The sequence below is a fragment of the Podarcis cretensis genome, assembly GCF_951804945.1.
Source record: "Podarcis cretensis genome assembly, chromosome: 1".
Taxonomy (NCBI): Eukaryota; Metazoa; Chordata; class Lepidosauria; order Squamata; family Lacertidae; genus Podarcis; species Podarcis cretensis.
Window position 1 is genome coordinate 39,765,057 of NC_137170.1, and position 14,300 is coordinate 39,779,356.

General features: G+C 42.1%; 1 long non-coding RNA gene across 1 annotated transcript in view; it reads right to left on the reverse strand.

Annotated features, from left to right (window-relative positions):
• LOC307204317 overlaps nt 1–12,217 on the reverse strand; it is a 70,680-nt gene extending 58,463 nt beyond the window's left edge. Inside the window, exons 1-4 of the long non-coding RNA XR_013833572.1 lie at nt 12,169–12,217; nt 10,765–10,854; nt 9,547–9,660; nt 8,027–8,186 (exon numbers count right to left, since the gene is read on the reverse strand). This is a non-coding gene — a long non-coding RNA (uncharacterized lncRNA). The remainder of the gene's footprint in view (nt 1–8,026; nt 8,187–9,546; nt 9,661–10,764; nt 10,855–12,168) is intronic.
• Between the last annotated feature and the right edge of the window lie 2,083 nt (nt 12,218–14,300).

Sequence of the window (14,300 nt, forward strand, 5' to 3'; positions counted from 1 at the left end):
ATAGCCAGAACGACTTGCTCTTTGGTGCATATTGGACATGGCAATGGTTTGTCCCAATCCCTGGACAGCCCAGCTTTCCCACACAAATTGCTCAATTCAGCTAACCAGGTGGGCTAATGGAAGCCAGCACAAGGAACTACACTAGAGCAAAAGAATTTTTCCTTCTCTCCTCTTCCACCGACCTCCTCCAAATCCAGTTTGGAGGGTCAGGAGAACCCCCAAAACAGCATGCAGGAGAGGAGGGGGGAGATGGCTTTGTTTGGCAAACCGAAATGCTTGTGCTGACAGAACAATATTATTAGCGCACTGTTGAATTCCACCCAAAGGCTGCTTTTACTATGCCTTGGATGACAAAAGCTAAAATTTCTCTCTGTGTGTGTGCTGGCTATGTATTTCCTTTGCTAATAAGCTCCTTTGGCAAAGAACATTTCTTTTACAGGGTCAAGCACACAGTTGGTGTTTAATACACAATAATTAATAACAGCCATTCTGTGGGAATGAGATGAACGTCATAGTGAGAGTATTAGAGCTATTTATTGCCATAGCAGATACATTTTGCTGTGGCCCGGGGAAAGCCTCACCCTCCTGTCTCTGGCAAGCTATTCCGTGGTGCACTGTAGACATTTCTCAGCACAGGTTGACAAATTAATCCCCACCTCAGCTGTGTGTGTGCATCAATCACATTTCCAGGCTCACGGGTGAAGTCAAGACACCCGCCAGACCATACTTTGCATGTTATTATGCGAGTGGAAAAACTCTGCAGCTCAGATCATAGAACGCAGGCTGTGCCTGCGGAGATGCCAGGGGGAATATTCAAGCGCAACATCAAACTGGAAAATAGGAGCTTGTTACAAATGAGTTCAGCTGTTGGGCTGCAGTGGTGCAAAGAGGCAGAATGAGCTCCGGGAGATGCTTGCAGCTCCAAGAGGACAAAGTGCTTGCAAGTGAAGGCAGGGATGTGAAGTCACTAGGAATAATTTTAAATGGGAGGAAAGGTGACATTTCATATTTAAATAAAAAGTCACTGCTGCCAAGACATTAGGAACTTTGGGACCACTATATATCTTCTCATGAAATTCTTTCTTCCCTCCTTCCTTCCTTCCTTCCTTCCTTCCTTCCTTCCTTCCTTTCTTTCTTTTCATTGTCTTGCTTACACATTGCACAAAGCCTGCTTTATATATTATGTGTGTTGAAAGGAAAGCATTTACTCATGCAAACATTCCACACATACCCTTTATTTGTTTAAGTGTGCATGTTACATTCATCAGCCAGTGCACATATGCAGTAGGGTAGTGTAAAATTCATAAGTGCAGGTTCCCTTCATAATAGTTACAACTACTCCCACTCGAATGCATGCCCCTTCTAAGCATAGACAACTTCCTAAGATTATATAATAATCTTATAATTATAAAATAATAGCAATTTTGCAATGATAAGTGCAGATCTTCTTATTTCGCCTTTCAGATCTACTATTTTCTGTGCACATACATGGTAAATGTTTTGGAGTGGGTGTGGGGGGGGTGGGGGGGGTGGGAGAGAGAGAGTTTTGTTGTTTTTTTTAAAATTGCAAACCTAATAAAAGAAAGTAAACAAAGAATCACAAATGTGTACTATAAAGCATCACAGCCTGGAAGGACAGAAATAGAAAGATACCATACAGCTCAAAAAGGATTTTTAAAAAGTATTAGCTCATTCAAAGATTCCTCCAGTATCTTCTTTTGGAGTGACTTAAGTTATGTTTTCTGTGTAGTTCCATTGTAGGTGACAGAACTTGCACACCAGTCTGTTGAAACTGAAGCACCTTATTTTTTTTGGGGGGGGGGGGTGTTCCTAAATGTTTAGCTTGGAGCATGAAGTGGCTAAAAAAGCTTCCCTTTCATATTGATTGAGTGCTTTTAGGACACTGGAGACAGGGACCCTGCAGGGATCCCAGAACAGAAATAGTAACAGGTCTTTCACCCCTCACGACCCTGGTCCACTACCTCATTGTCATGCATATATAGCATGCCAGCAACTGATAACCAAAAAAAGCATACCATGGCAGGCTAATACTATAGGTTTTGCTCCTGATTAGTGCATTTCAACATGGCAGGGCACACATAGAATGGGTATGAACATTGCCTTCTAGAAAAATAGGTGCCAGTACTGTGTACACTTGAGTACACCCAGGAGGGGGGGGAGCACTGCCTTTGACCCACATTACCTGTAAACCTAGTCCCAATCTAGAAGCCAGATTTCCACTGTGTATTGTTTATCTTACTGGAAACCTGTGAAGCTCGAATGGCACTGAAGGTGACAAGACTTCTCACGAGGCCTTCTCGGTGGTGGCGCCCACCCTTTGGAATGCCCTCCCATCAGATAAGTAACTATACAAGCTTTAGAAGACATCTGAAGGCAGCTCTGTTTAGGGAACTTTTTAACGTTTAATGTTTTATTATGTTTTTGTATATGCTGGAAACTGCCCAGAGTGGCTGGGGCAACCTAGTCAGATTGGTGGGGTATGACTAGAATAAATAAAATTATTATTATTATACTGAGCTCTGTGCTATGTGGTTATTCAATGTGCCTTTGTTTATGTTCACTTCTCCAGCAGTTTTTTGCTACTCTTTTATCAAGTGTATTACTGCCTTGTTTCAACTGAACTGCACAGTTCACAATGTCCAGAAAGCTCCATTTACACTTTGGTTTAATTAAGTTTAAACTTCTGGGTTTGGATTCAACAGCCTGCATGTCACATCCTCTCACACAAGAGGATGCCCCAGGTTTTGCAGATTCACACCTCCAGCTGTGTTTAGAAAAACAGATTATAAATAAATAAGCACATATACAATAAATTGGTGCACCTTTGCTCTGCCAAATGCTAAATTATATGCAGACTGTTCTTTGAATTAGCCCTGAGTCCACTAATCTCTGAACATCTGGGATGACATTTTCTAAGGTTACACCTGGATTACAAAAACATGTTGTGTTCTGCCAGCTTGTGTTATATGTTCCCAGATACAATTTGTCTTATATAATTTATCGCTTGTACTTGCTTCTGGACCAGGTCTTAAAGATGACATGCATAACTTATTGTCTACCTTGAGGGAATTGATTCAATTCCCAGGCTTTTGATTGCAAAGCTGCACAAATCAGCTTAACGATTCTATGAACAGTGAATAGAGAATACATATTCTGGCCTTCTTGTGGGGGAAATATATTATTTTGTTGATCACATACTCTTTCTTTTGGCTATTTCCTGTGCCCCTATTGCTTCTGCACTTCCCAAGTGTCTCGTCACCCTGCCCTAGCTTTTGGGTACATCCCCTCCCTTTCTGTTGCTATAGTAACTAGGTTTACTCTTAATGTAGTACTATTTTTGGCCAATGGCCCAATTCATCAGCAAATCCCCTGTTTACTTTTTCCTTGTTATTGCTTAGTAATCTAGCATCAGAGCTAGATTGGAGAGAAGTCCAGCACTTTCACTAACAAAACTATTAGCATTTGCAAAAAGAAGGGTGGGGGAGGAAATCCCATTATATACTGTAGTGTAATCAGAAGATGCCAGAGCCAACACAAGCTAAGTGATACTTCTGGACATAATTTAGGCAGCATTTCTTAGAAAATAAGGTCTGACCCTAATTTTTTATATATATAAGAAAGGCAGGAGCATTTGCCACCTTTGTCCCGGCTAAATGACACCCCTTGGGTTGTATCCAAAGTAGAGCTCCACGGACAGCACATTTCTGCTTACACAAGGGAATGTTCTCTCCCTCTCTTCCCTCCTTCCTGCAACACCCTAAATCTGTTCTCAGGTTCTTCCAGCCCTCTGTCGTATATCTGATGAGAGTATGTGCAGGAGGAGAAGAGAGGGGAAGCAGAAATCCTTGCCCTGGTGGGCTGAACTAGTTGAACACTGCCCATGGGCTCTTCAGAAAAGCCCTGCTGGACCAAACCAAATGCCCATCTATTCCAGCATCCTGTCCTCACTGTGGCCAACCAGATACCTATAGGAAGCCTGCAAGCAGGACATGAGTGCAACAGCCTCCTCCCCAGTTGGGCTCCACAGAATCTAGCATTCAGAGACATACTGGCCCCCCTACTGGAGGTAATACACAATCATCATGGCTAGAAGCCATGGGCAGCCTTAAGCTCCATGATTTTTTTTTCTAATCACCTTTTAAACTCATCTAAGTTGGTCATTACTCTATCGTCTGCTTGTGAATTTATTAATACTACTACTGCTACTACAACTGAATCCACATGTGTATCAAGGTAATTTACAAACATATAATGGAAGCAGCTAAAATGGTTTTAAAAACAACAACAACAATAATAATAATAATGCATAAATAACTGGATAGGTTTAAATTTAACTATGTGCCTGCCAAAGAAGTACATCTTCCAACCTTCAACTTCTTTGGAAGACCCCAGGTTCTATTGTTGGCACTAAGAGAATGTAAGTTTCCCAATAATCCCTGGAATTTATCATTTTCACAGCTAACACACACTAGTTTGACAGTTTCATTGAGCCATATACAAGATCTATTTCCTGGCAAGTCACCACCAGTTCAGACCCCATAAGAGTATTGTGAAGTTGGGAATATTTTGCTCAAATTTACTTGGCCTAGTATACCTGAAGGAGCATCTCCACCCTGATCATTTTGCCCAGACACTGAGGTCCAGTGCCGAGGGCCTTCTGGTAGTTCCCTCACTGCGAGAAGTGAGGTTACATGGAACCAGGCAGAGGGCCTTCTCAGTAGTGGCACCCGCCATGTGGAACGCCCTCCCATCAGATGTCAAGGAAATAAACAACTATCTGACTTTTTGAAGACATCTGAAGGCAGTCCTGTTTAGGGAAGCTTTTAATGTTTGATGTTTTATTGTGTTTTTAATATTCTGTTGGAAGCCACCCAGAGTGGCTGGGGAGGCCCGACCAGATGGGTATAGGAATATTATTATTATTATTATTATTATTATTATTATTATTATTATTTACACATGTTTACATTGAATCACATCTGCCATTTTAATGCCCATTTACCAAGTTTTGAGAGATCCTTTTGGAACTCCTCACAAGCACTTTTTTTCCTCACCACTCTGCACAATCTGGTGTCATCAGCAAACTTTGCCGCATCACTGCTCAACCCTAAACTGAGATGATTTAAGAAGAGATTCTTTAAAGGCCTCTCAGCTGTAATTTATATCTGTCTTCCATCATCTCCAGCCAACATGGCCAATAGTCAGGAGTTATGGGAGGTGCAGTCCAACAATGTCTGAAGGTCCACAAGTTCCTGACCCTGCTCAAATCACTATGAGTTTATCACCAACCACTAGAATTCAGCACAATTCAAAAGACTCAAAGCATTTTGGGAAAAACCCCAGGTCTGCAATGCATAGAAAAAGAAGATTCCATGACTGCAGGTTAATGTTCTTCGGGTGTTTGTTTGTTTGTTTTGTATAATGCCATTATCTGACATAAAGCTTTAATTTAATGGAGGCAACTAACAAGATCAATCCACATTCCCAATTATTATGCTGAAGTCTGCACTTAAACCAATTTAGTCCCATTAACGTCAATAGGACTACAATGGCTTAAAATCCTACTATTTCACCTTAGCTGGACTGCGGATCTGACCTTGAAAATGCTTAATGAAATTGTTACAAAACACAGCTGAACCTCCTCCTCTGTCATATAGATAGATATATATATAAGCTTGGCAGATTCAGAAGACATACATGGTCTTTGCAGACAGTATGTTAAGTGACTTATGTGAAATACTTGTATTGTACAGTGGTATTTCAGACAGTAGCAGCTACAGTAATCTAAGCAAAACCAGAGCCAAAGGAAGATTAATCCATCGCAGTTAGACGTTCTATTTTAAGCAGCGGGAGCAAATGTCTAGTGGCTGCACACACACTAAGCTTTCTGCAACACACTACTCCAGTTTGGTGCCCGATGAAAAGGAGCCCTGTAATGAATCTTAAGATCGTAACTCATGCTGTGCCTGTCACACTGGTGTTATTGGCATGCAGAGACTGCAGGGAGGACCATTTGGTTTTTACTTATTATTCTACAACACTTAACTATTTTTAGGAACTTTAAAAATAAGGCAGGATCCCTCCCTCCACCTGTGCAAAAGATGCAGAAGGCAATATTCCCTTCCAGAGCCAGACCCTTGCACTTGGCAGGGTGCCATTCCAGAATGACCCCTGACTTTATGGAGGACATTTTTCAGAAGTGAGGGAGAAATGCTTTTGGAGCTGAAAACACCCATTTATATGCATAAATGCCACTTCCGTTGCTTTCCAGATGCTGATATGTTCCCAAATTATTTGTGTTGGTGTTTCCTATGTCTGAAATATGCACATTTCACCAGTGCTCTTTTAAGGTACAACATGTTTCATCACTATTGTACACTTGGCCCTCTTTGTCACGAGCACGGAGCAGGTGGTGCTGTGGTCTAAACCACTGAGCCTCTTGGGCTTGCCGATCGGAAGGTCGGCGGTTCGAATCCATGCAACGGGGTGAGCTCCCAATGCTGTGTCCCAGCTTCTGCCAACCTAGCAGTTCAAAAGCACACTAGTGCAAGTAGAGAAATGGATACCACTGTAGCAGGAAGGTAAATGGTGTTTCCGTGCACTCTGGTTTCCGTCACGGTGTCCCGTTGTGCCAGAAGCAGTTTAGTCATGCTGGCCACATGACCTGGAAAGCTGTCTGAGGACAAACGTCAGCTCCCTCAACCTGAAAAGCGAGATGAGCACCACAACCCCATAGTTGCCTTTAACTGGACTTAACCATCCAGAGGTCCTTTACCTTTATCATGAGCAGTTTTTGTGTACCCATCTTCCACCCTTTGCTGAGGCAATGCTTCTCACTTTGAACTGTAATTGAGTTTAAAATGTACCATAAGCAGTGCCTTTCAGTTCCACCTTAGAATCATGGAGCATGACTGAGTCAAAATTAGGCACTTTAAAATCACACTGTGTTCAACAGAGACACAGAAAACTGCCTTAGACCCATAGTCCATCTACCTCAGTATTGTCCACATGGACTGACAATGACCTTCTGGTATTGGAAATGGCAGGGAATGAACCTGGGACCTTCTGCATGCATACTGTAGGTGATGCTCCACAACTGAGCTACAACCTTCCCCTGTATGGTTAACATAAGTTAACCAAGTAACTGAACCTCTCCAATGGGACCAAAAAGTGCTTGACTTCAGCTGGATCATACCCATAGCATGTAGCTAGCAGTTATGTAGAAGGATATGTTTAGAAATTGTTAAAGATAGACAAGGAACATCTACAGCCTAGAAGTTCTTGTAATGAAAGCAAAGATCAGAGACAGGGCCATTAGCAATGTTCCATCCTTTTGCAATGGAATGGATGCCAGCAGCGATGTATGATTAATGCCCTCAGACATTGGAGGGTTCTTTCTATTTTGAGGTAGTTGCTTTAAATGTAAAGCCAGATAGACAGTGCTTGGATTGAGTGTGTCAGGGCTATGAAGATAGGGGAGAGGAAGATAAGCAGATTAAGGTGCACTTGTGACCTTTTCTTTGCACACATTTAGGGAAACAATTGTGGGAAAGCGTGTAAGAAAATTGCATAAAATAAATAATAACTGGATACTCCCCCAAAGCAGTCAATAACAATCATTTGTAAGAACCTTATCTAGATTATGTGTGTTATTTCAAAGCCAAATATCAAATTTAAAGGAAAAGGCAGTTGTGGGCATTGTGGTAACATTTGTGAACATAGTAAAACAGCTGTGTTGTGTTCTGAGAAAACAAGACAACTGTGTGACCTCATAATAACAAACTGTTTGTACCAATATGTTTAACAAAGGAAGACACCGATGTAAAACATAGGTATGTGGTGTGTAAAGTAGAAAACATCCCATATATGAGCCAGATATGCCTCCTGCCCACCGTAACATCTGGCTGAACTTCCAAATTTCAATAAAGATGTCATAGAAACCCACAAAGGGGGGGGGAGATCTGGATTCAAAACTTCTAAGTGGCAGATGCACCTGTGAACATACCTTTGTTGTTGTGAAGGTCTAGTATAAGGCTCCAATTTAAAGGCTGAGATACTTGTGAGGGAGTTGGGGGAGTTGTCTTGTGTGGTAAAGTCAGCCATTTTCTCTCCTCACAAGTCTGCTTCAAGGGAGTGTATACCACTGCAATCTCCTCAACAAAGAGCTGGGTAAAATTTTATTTCTTCGAGTTTGCAACCTTCACTGAAATCATAGAGTCATAGAATTGAAGAGCTGGAAGAGTCATCTCGTACCCCTGGAAAGACACATCTAGAATTGTGCTGCACTTTCAATTGCCCATTTCTTGATGCCAAATATAAGCTCCTTAGAAAGTCATGAGGCAATGCTGCATCACTCAAAAATAGCCAAATGGCAACCCTGTTGATACTCAGCAGTATGGTTTGACAAAATATTTTATGGAGGAAATTAATACTGAGCAGAAGAAATGCCCAAGCACTGCGCACCGTATCTCTTCCTTAGTAAGCTAAGGGTTAATCCTGCTAAAGGAGCTGAGAATGGAATTCAGCGTCATGAAAGAAGGAGGGGCAAAAAGTTCTGCTCTGCCTGGATATTGCTTGCTTCATCTCTGAAGGGAAGACATCTTTCTTAGCATTGCCATTAGTCTGACAGCACCGCTAGAGGGACCAACTCATGTTTAAGAGCTAGATGTAATCTGAATTGATCAACTTGACATGTCCCAAATGATTAGTCCAACGCACAGCATCTAATATTCCGGGTTCATCTAGCATATACCATTCTCTGTCTCTTTACCCCTGTCCCTGCCAGCCGCCATTTCCTTGCTAATTCTGTCCAAGGTAGGACACCCCTCCTGATCTCCATCCTTCGCAGGATATGCAGAAGTCTTTGACATGCAGCAGTATTACATTGTCCAGATAGAAAACAAATGAATTGGTTTTGGAAGTATCAGCAATGTATCTTTGCTGATATCTTTTAAAAAACCAAGAAACCAAATTGCTTAGTCTATGAGTGTTCTCTTCTGTGTAGGAGTTATCTGTGACAATTAGAAATGCATTAGGACTTATTTAGCAATGTGTTCCCTTCATAGTTTAGACTCTGTGGGATAGTCTGTAGTACTTTCAAAAAGAGCAGCTTACCCTGATATCTAGCCTGTACGTAACAGGTAGAAGGAGTCCTGTTGCTGTGGGTTGAGGAGTCAGAGCAGTGGCTGGAGGGGCCATAGAGTTGCCATCTCTAAGTGTAATGCTGCAATCCAATGCACTCTTATCTGGGAGTAGGCACCACTGAACACAGTATGACCTACACTTGAGTGAATGCAATGGTGCAGCTGCGAGATTTTAGATGGCCACGAATGCTGCTTCATTTGTGAATCACACACTTGACATTTCCCTCCCCTCCCCCTCCCCATTCCCTGCTTTACATCCTTATTCCCTTCTTCTGCATTCCTGATACATCAGAGCACAAAAACAAACAAACCAAAGTTGCCAGCCCTGATAGAAAGAGAAATACTCTGATCATCTGAAGTTGCAAATTGTAAATTCACTTACATCATAGCACCCATCATGACCACAGGAACAAAATGGGGCTTGCTTCTGCTGTCCTAATGCGGGACACATTCATTTAGAAATAAGTGTCATTTTGTTGTAGAAAAGGAGAATAACCTTTTTCAAAGAGAAATAATGAAATGAGTGCCTGTAAACTGTATACTTGCCTGGCCAGCTACCCCTCGACTGTAAACACTTCTGAAATTAAATTTCTGAAAACTGATAGGTCAGTGGTCTGGTTGCACACTCTGGTTTTCTCCTCCCTTCTCCCCGTTGCACCCCACAGTTGTAGCATATAGGAGTGAGTTTATGGATACAATCATAAACTTAGAAAGGTAAGCACTACTAAAACAAATACTACTTACTTCCAAACATGAATACATTGGAGGGTTCCAACACTGGGTTAAGGCAGGAGTGGAGACCCTCTAATGCTCCAGATGTTTTGAACTTCAGCTCCAACTCCCATTTGCTCCACCCAGCATGTCTAATGGTCAGGGGGAAGGGAAAATGGAGCCCAGCAACAGGTTCCTCAACCCTAAGAGTCCTGGGAATGTCCTTGGACCTTTCCATCAGTCTAGGCTTAATGCTGGACCATAGGGCATTGCTTTACGCCATCGAGTTCAGAAATATCTACATCAATAGGCAACAGCTCTCCAGAGTTTCAGATGGAAATCTTTTTTCATTCCTACCTGGAGAGACCAGAGATTGAACCTTGCACCTTCTGTAGGCACTGGATGTTTTCTACCACTGAACTCCAGCCCTTTCCTGCTATAACTATAAACGTTGTGACAAATGATTGCCACTACACAGCATACAATGGGGCCAGGATGGGGTTGTGGGGTTCTGGTCTAGCAGCATGGCATCCTAAGATCCATTTGGGTGGTCCAGCTGAAAATTTGTTGCCACAATTGTGCCTGTTTTGTCACCCAGTAATTTAGAGTTTCACAGTTCTGCTCCACTTGGCATAATGAAAATACTTTAAGGGCTGCTATGCAAAGCTTTGGTATACATAAAGGCCATCTTTGAGCTTGCATGTGTATGTGATTTTAGGTTTCCTGCATAACTATGCACAAGGTTCTATCTAATTACTGCTTCTACATCAGTTTGACCCTATCTGACAGCATAAATGAAAGTTGAGAGAGGACCTATCTTAGCAATATTCCAACATAGAACCGATATAAATAACACAGATGATTCAAAGGTGTCGTTTTTCATATTTACCTGAGACTGTGCCTGGCATTCATTCCAGCTCATGACAAATAATGTTCTTCATCATCACAAGTGCTCCCACAGGAGAAACATTAAAGAAAGCTTGGTTTGAAGATGAAATAAATTTAAGTTTATATGTAGAAAGAAATTGAGAATTAAAGAAGACATGGCAACGCCAAAAAAATGTCAGTTCTATGTTACAGATTCCAGTTGTACCTTGGAAGTTGAACGCAATCTGTTCCAGAAGTCCATTCGACTTCCAAAATGTTCAGAAACCAAAGCGTGGCTTCTGATTGGCTGCAGGAAGCTCCTACAGCCAATCTGAAGCCACAGAAGCCCTGTCGGATGTTCAGGTTCCAAAGAACGTTTGCAAACCAGAACACTCACTTCTGGGTTTGCGGTGTTCAGGAGTCAAAACATTCGACTTGCAAGGCGTTTGGGATCCAAGGTACGACTGTATTAGGAAATGGAAGCCACCAAGTTAGGGAAAACTGCACCTGATTATACTGCAAGCTGCCATCCTATGCTTCCATCCAGTTCATGCAACAACTCTCTTCCATCAGCAAATATGTCCAAACAGTTCCCAAGGTCTTGCGTGAACACAACAAAATCACTAAATCTAAAATAGGAAGGAAAATGGGCAAAGAATACAGGCAGGGAATATACTAGTAGCAGCCGGTGTGTTGAGGCAGAGCCCTCTTCCATCGCCTCATCACTGTAGCTTAGCTGGACAGGGCTGGGGTTGGGGTTTTGGTGGGGTCTGGGCACTGTGGGCACACCAGTGGCATTCCTATTGCTGTGCCCATGCAGCCCCAACCTCAGAAATGTCCTGCCCTTCCTCCGTCGCATCCTGATAAGTTGCATTGATGCTCCATATGGACTATTACTGGAATATGTATACCAATTCTGGATAGACAGATTGACCTGAAGCTTCCACATACTGTGTAAATCTTCCTCGCAAACTTCATGTTTAACATTTATAATGCCAACAGCTAAGCACTTTGAAGGGTTTCACCTTCACCAAATGCCTATGAGGCACAGTTATTATTATGGCTATCTGAAAGCTTCCCATTTAAAAGATGACAGACACCAAGAAGATACAGTGGTACCTCATGTTACATACGCTTCATGTTACATACGCTTCAGGTTACAGACTCCACTAACCCAGAAATAGTACCTCGGGTTAAGAATTTTGCTTCAGGATGAGAACAGAAATTGTGCTCCGGCGGCGCGGTGGCAGCAGGAGGCCCCATTAGCTAAAGTGGTGCTTCAGGTTAAGAACAGTTTCAGGTTAAGAAAGGACCTCCGGAACGAATTAAGTACTTAACCCAAGGTACCACTGTATTCAATAAATAAAGGCACAAATACACTACAAAATGAGCAGCGTCAACAAAAAGTGTCGCAGCACAAGCTTACCTTTTAGTACTTGGGTACATAAAGAGCTGCCACAGATTGTTTTTGTTACCGTTCTAATTTAAAATGAATGATTAGCAGGGGGAGGAGGAGAAAGCCAAGCTGCCTTCCTCACTTCTCCACTCGCCATGCAGTTGCCAGGCCAACTGTGGTGACAGCTGATTGGCTGGCCGCCCAGTTCTTCTATCTTCTTTAGTCTCGTGACTGACATGGTATGGTGCGAAATGTTGTTCCATGAGCAGCTGGCATGAAGTCCAAAGAGGAAACCCCTTAAAGATGGCCTAGACAAGGTGTGGAGGTGGGAAGCATTGGTGGAAGTTACATCTGTTGTCTGTCGTAGTAATATTTCCTTTAAAAAAAATGTTACAAGCGAAAGCCAGTCTAAATGAACTTCTAAAGGTTTATTCATACCATATGATATATTAGAATAGTCTAGGACACATCAGTATATTCTAGATTTTACCACACAATTGGCTGTTGGCGTATTAGGGCCTCTAAAATCTAGTTTGGTGCACAGGACCTCAGATCTGCATTTCTCAAAACTATGGGTCCAAGAGTTGGGTTTACCCTTCTTTGGACCTGTTTTTATATATATATATATAAAAACCCCAAACTAGATGTGGCTCAACCTGTATTTGACTGGTTGCTAAACAAATAAAGAATTCCTGTCATTTCACCTGGGTTAAAGGGACAGTTTCACAGACCTATAAAAGGTTAGCACTGAGTGGACTTTTTCCATATTCCATCAGATTCCAAATTTACCTCACATCTACCCCATGGATATCTGCTGGACACCTGACAATCTAGCATCATCATCATCATCATCATGGTTTCTGTATCCACTACCTAATGGCATCACTTCAAAATACACGAGGGCTTAAGGCCTCTGCACCTATAACTTGTGCACCTTCTTACCTCAAAGCCCATATTACTTTTCTGAGGTGGGAGCAGCAAAGATTCTTTCCAGATTTTGGGGGGTGCAGGTTGTACATAGGCCTTTGATATTCCCCAGACACATGTAGTCTATCTAAGGCATCATGGAAATTGCCAAGCTCAGGAGTTCTTGATCTTCCGACAAGGGTAAATGAAACCTAAACACGAGAGTAGCCCAAAGCCTTGTTCACACTCTCTGTTCAGTTGGAAAGAAAAAGGCAATCTGGATATGGTGGCAGATTTTTCACTGGATTCTTCCTAGGTGATCAATTAAGACCTCACCTCCTGCTATCTGCTTTTTTCTTCTTGCCATCTGTTTATATGAATGTGGATGGCACCAAATTGCCTAACTATCCTGAAAGGCAGTTTCAACAATGCACATGTCTCATTAATCACTCAGAATGAAGGTGAGGGAACTGGAAGAAAAGGCGGCAAACAAATAGGAACAAGGGCACTGATCTATACAATATTTCCAAAGTTATTGGTGACTTGTGCAAGTAACATTGCACAGTGCAGGTCCATGCATGCCCCTCATATCTACACCCAAGCTGAAGATATAATTCCAAGAAGACTTCATATCACATCAGCGCCTGCCCTCCCCTAACTTCTAATTAGGAGGTTAAAACACTGGTGGCTACACATGTGTTTCTGTCAGTATGATCCTTAACACCAGCTGTATTCCAACAGTGAAGTTTCTGAGCACGTCATAGCCACAGCTGAGCCACACAGGGATCAAGGTTGTGCTGACACACTGATCTGTTTTTAGAAGGGGAAACAATGCGTTTACTCTTCTGACAGAAAATAAAAACATGTGGGGAACAATGACTGCAAAATTAGGAACGTTTAAGTCCCATTAATTTCAGAGGGATAGTTAAATTATTGTTTGTATTGTCTGTTACATTTTACTTCTCCGTTTGCTTTTGTACATTGCTCTGTCCGCCTAAGGGAGTAAGAGCAAGATTTTTTAAAAAGGATTTAGATAAGTGCATATATACATGCCTAAAACACTCCCATTGAAATCAGTGGACTGCAATTCCAGACTCTTTGGCTTTGGTAGTGCGTGTCTAAATATTCAAACTCAGGGTAAAGAAAGGCTTGGCACCTTCCTGCGAGTTCATTACTCTCTATTATACTGGACTCAAGTGGCAAGTGCTGACAGGATTGATGCTAAAATGAGGCCACTAAGAAACAAAACAGTGGTC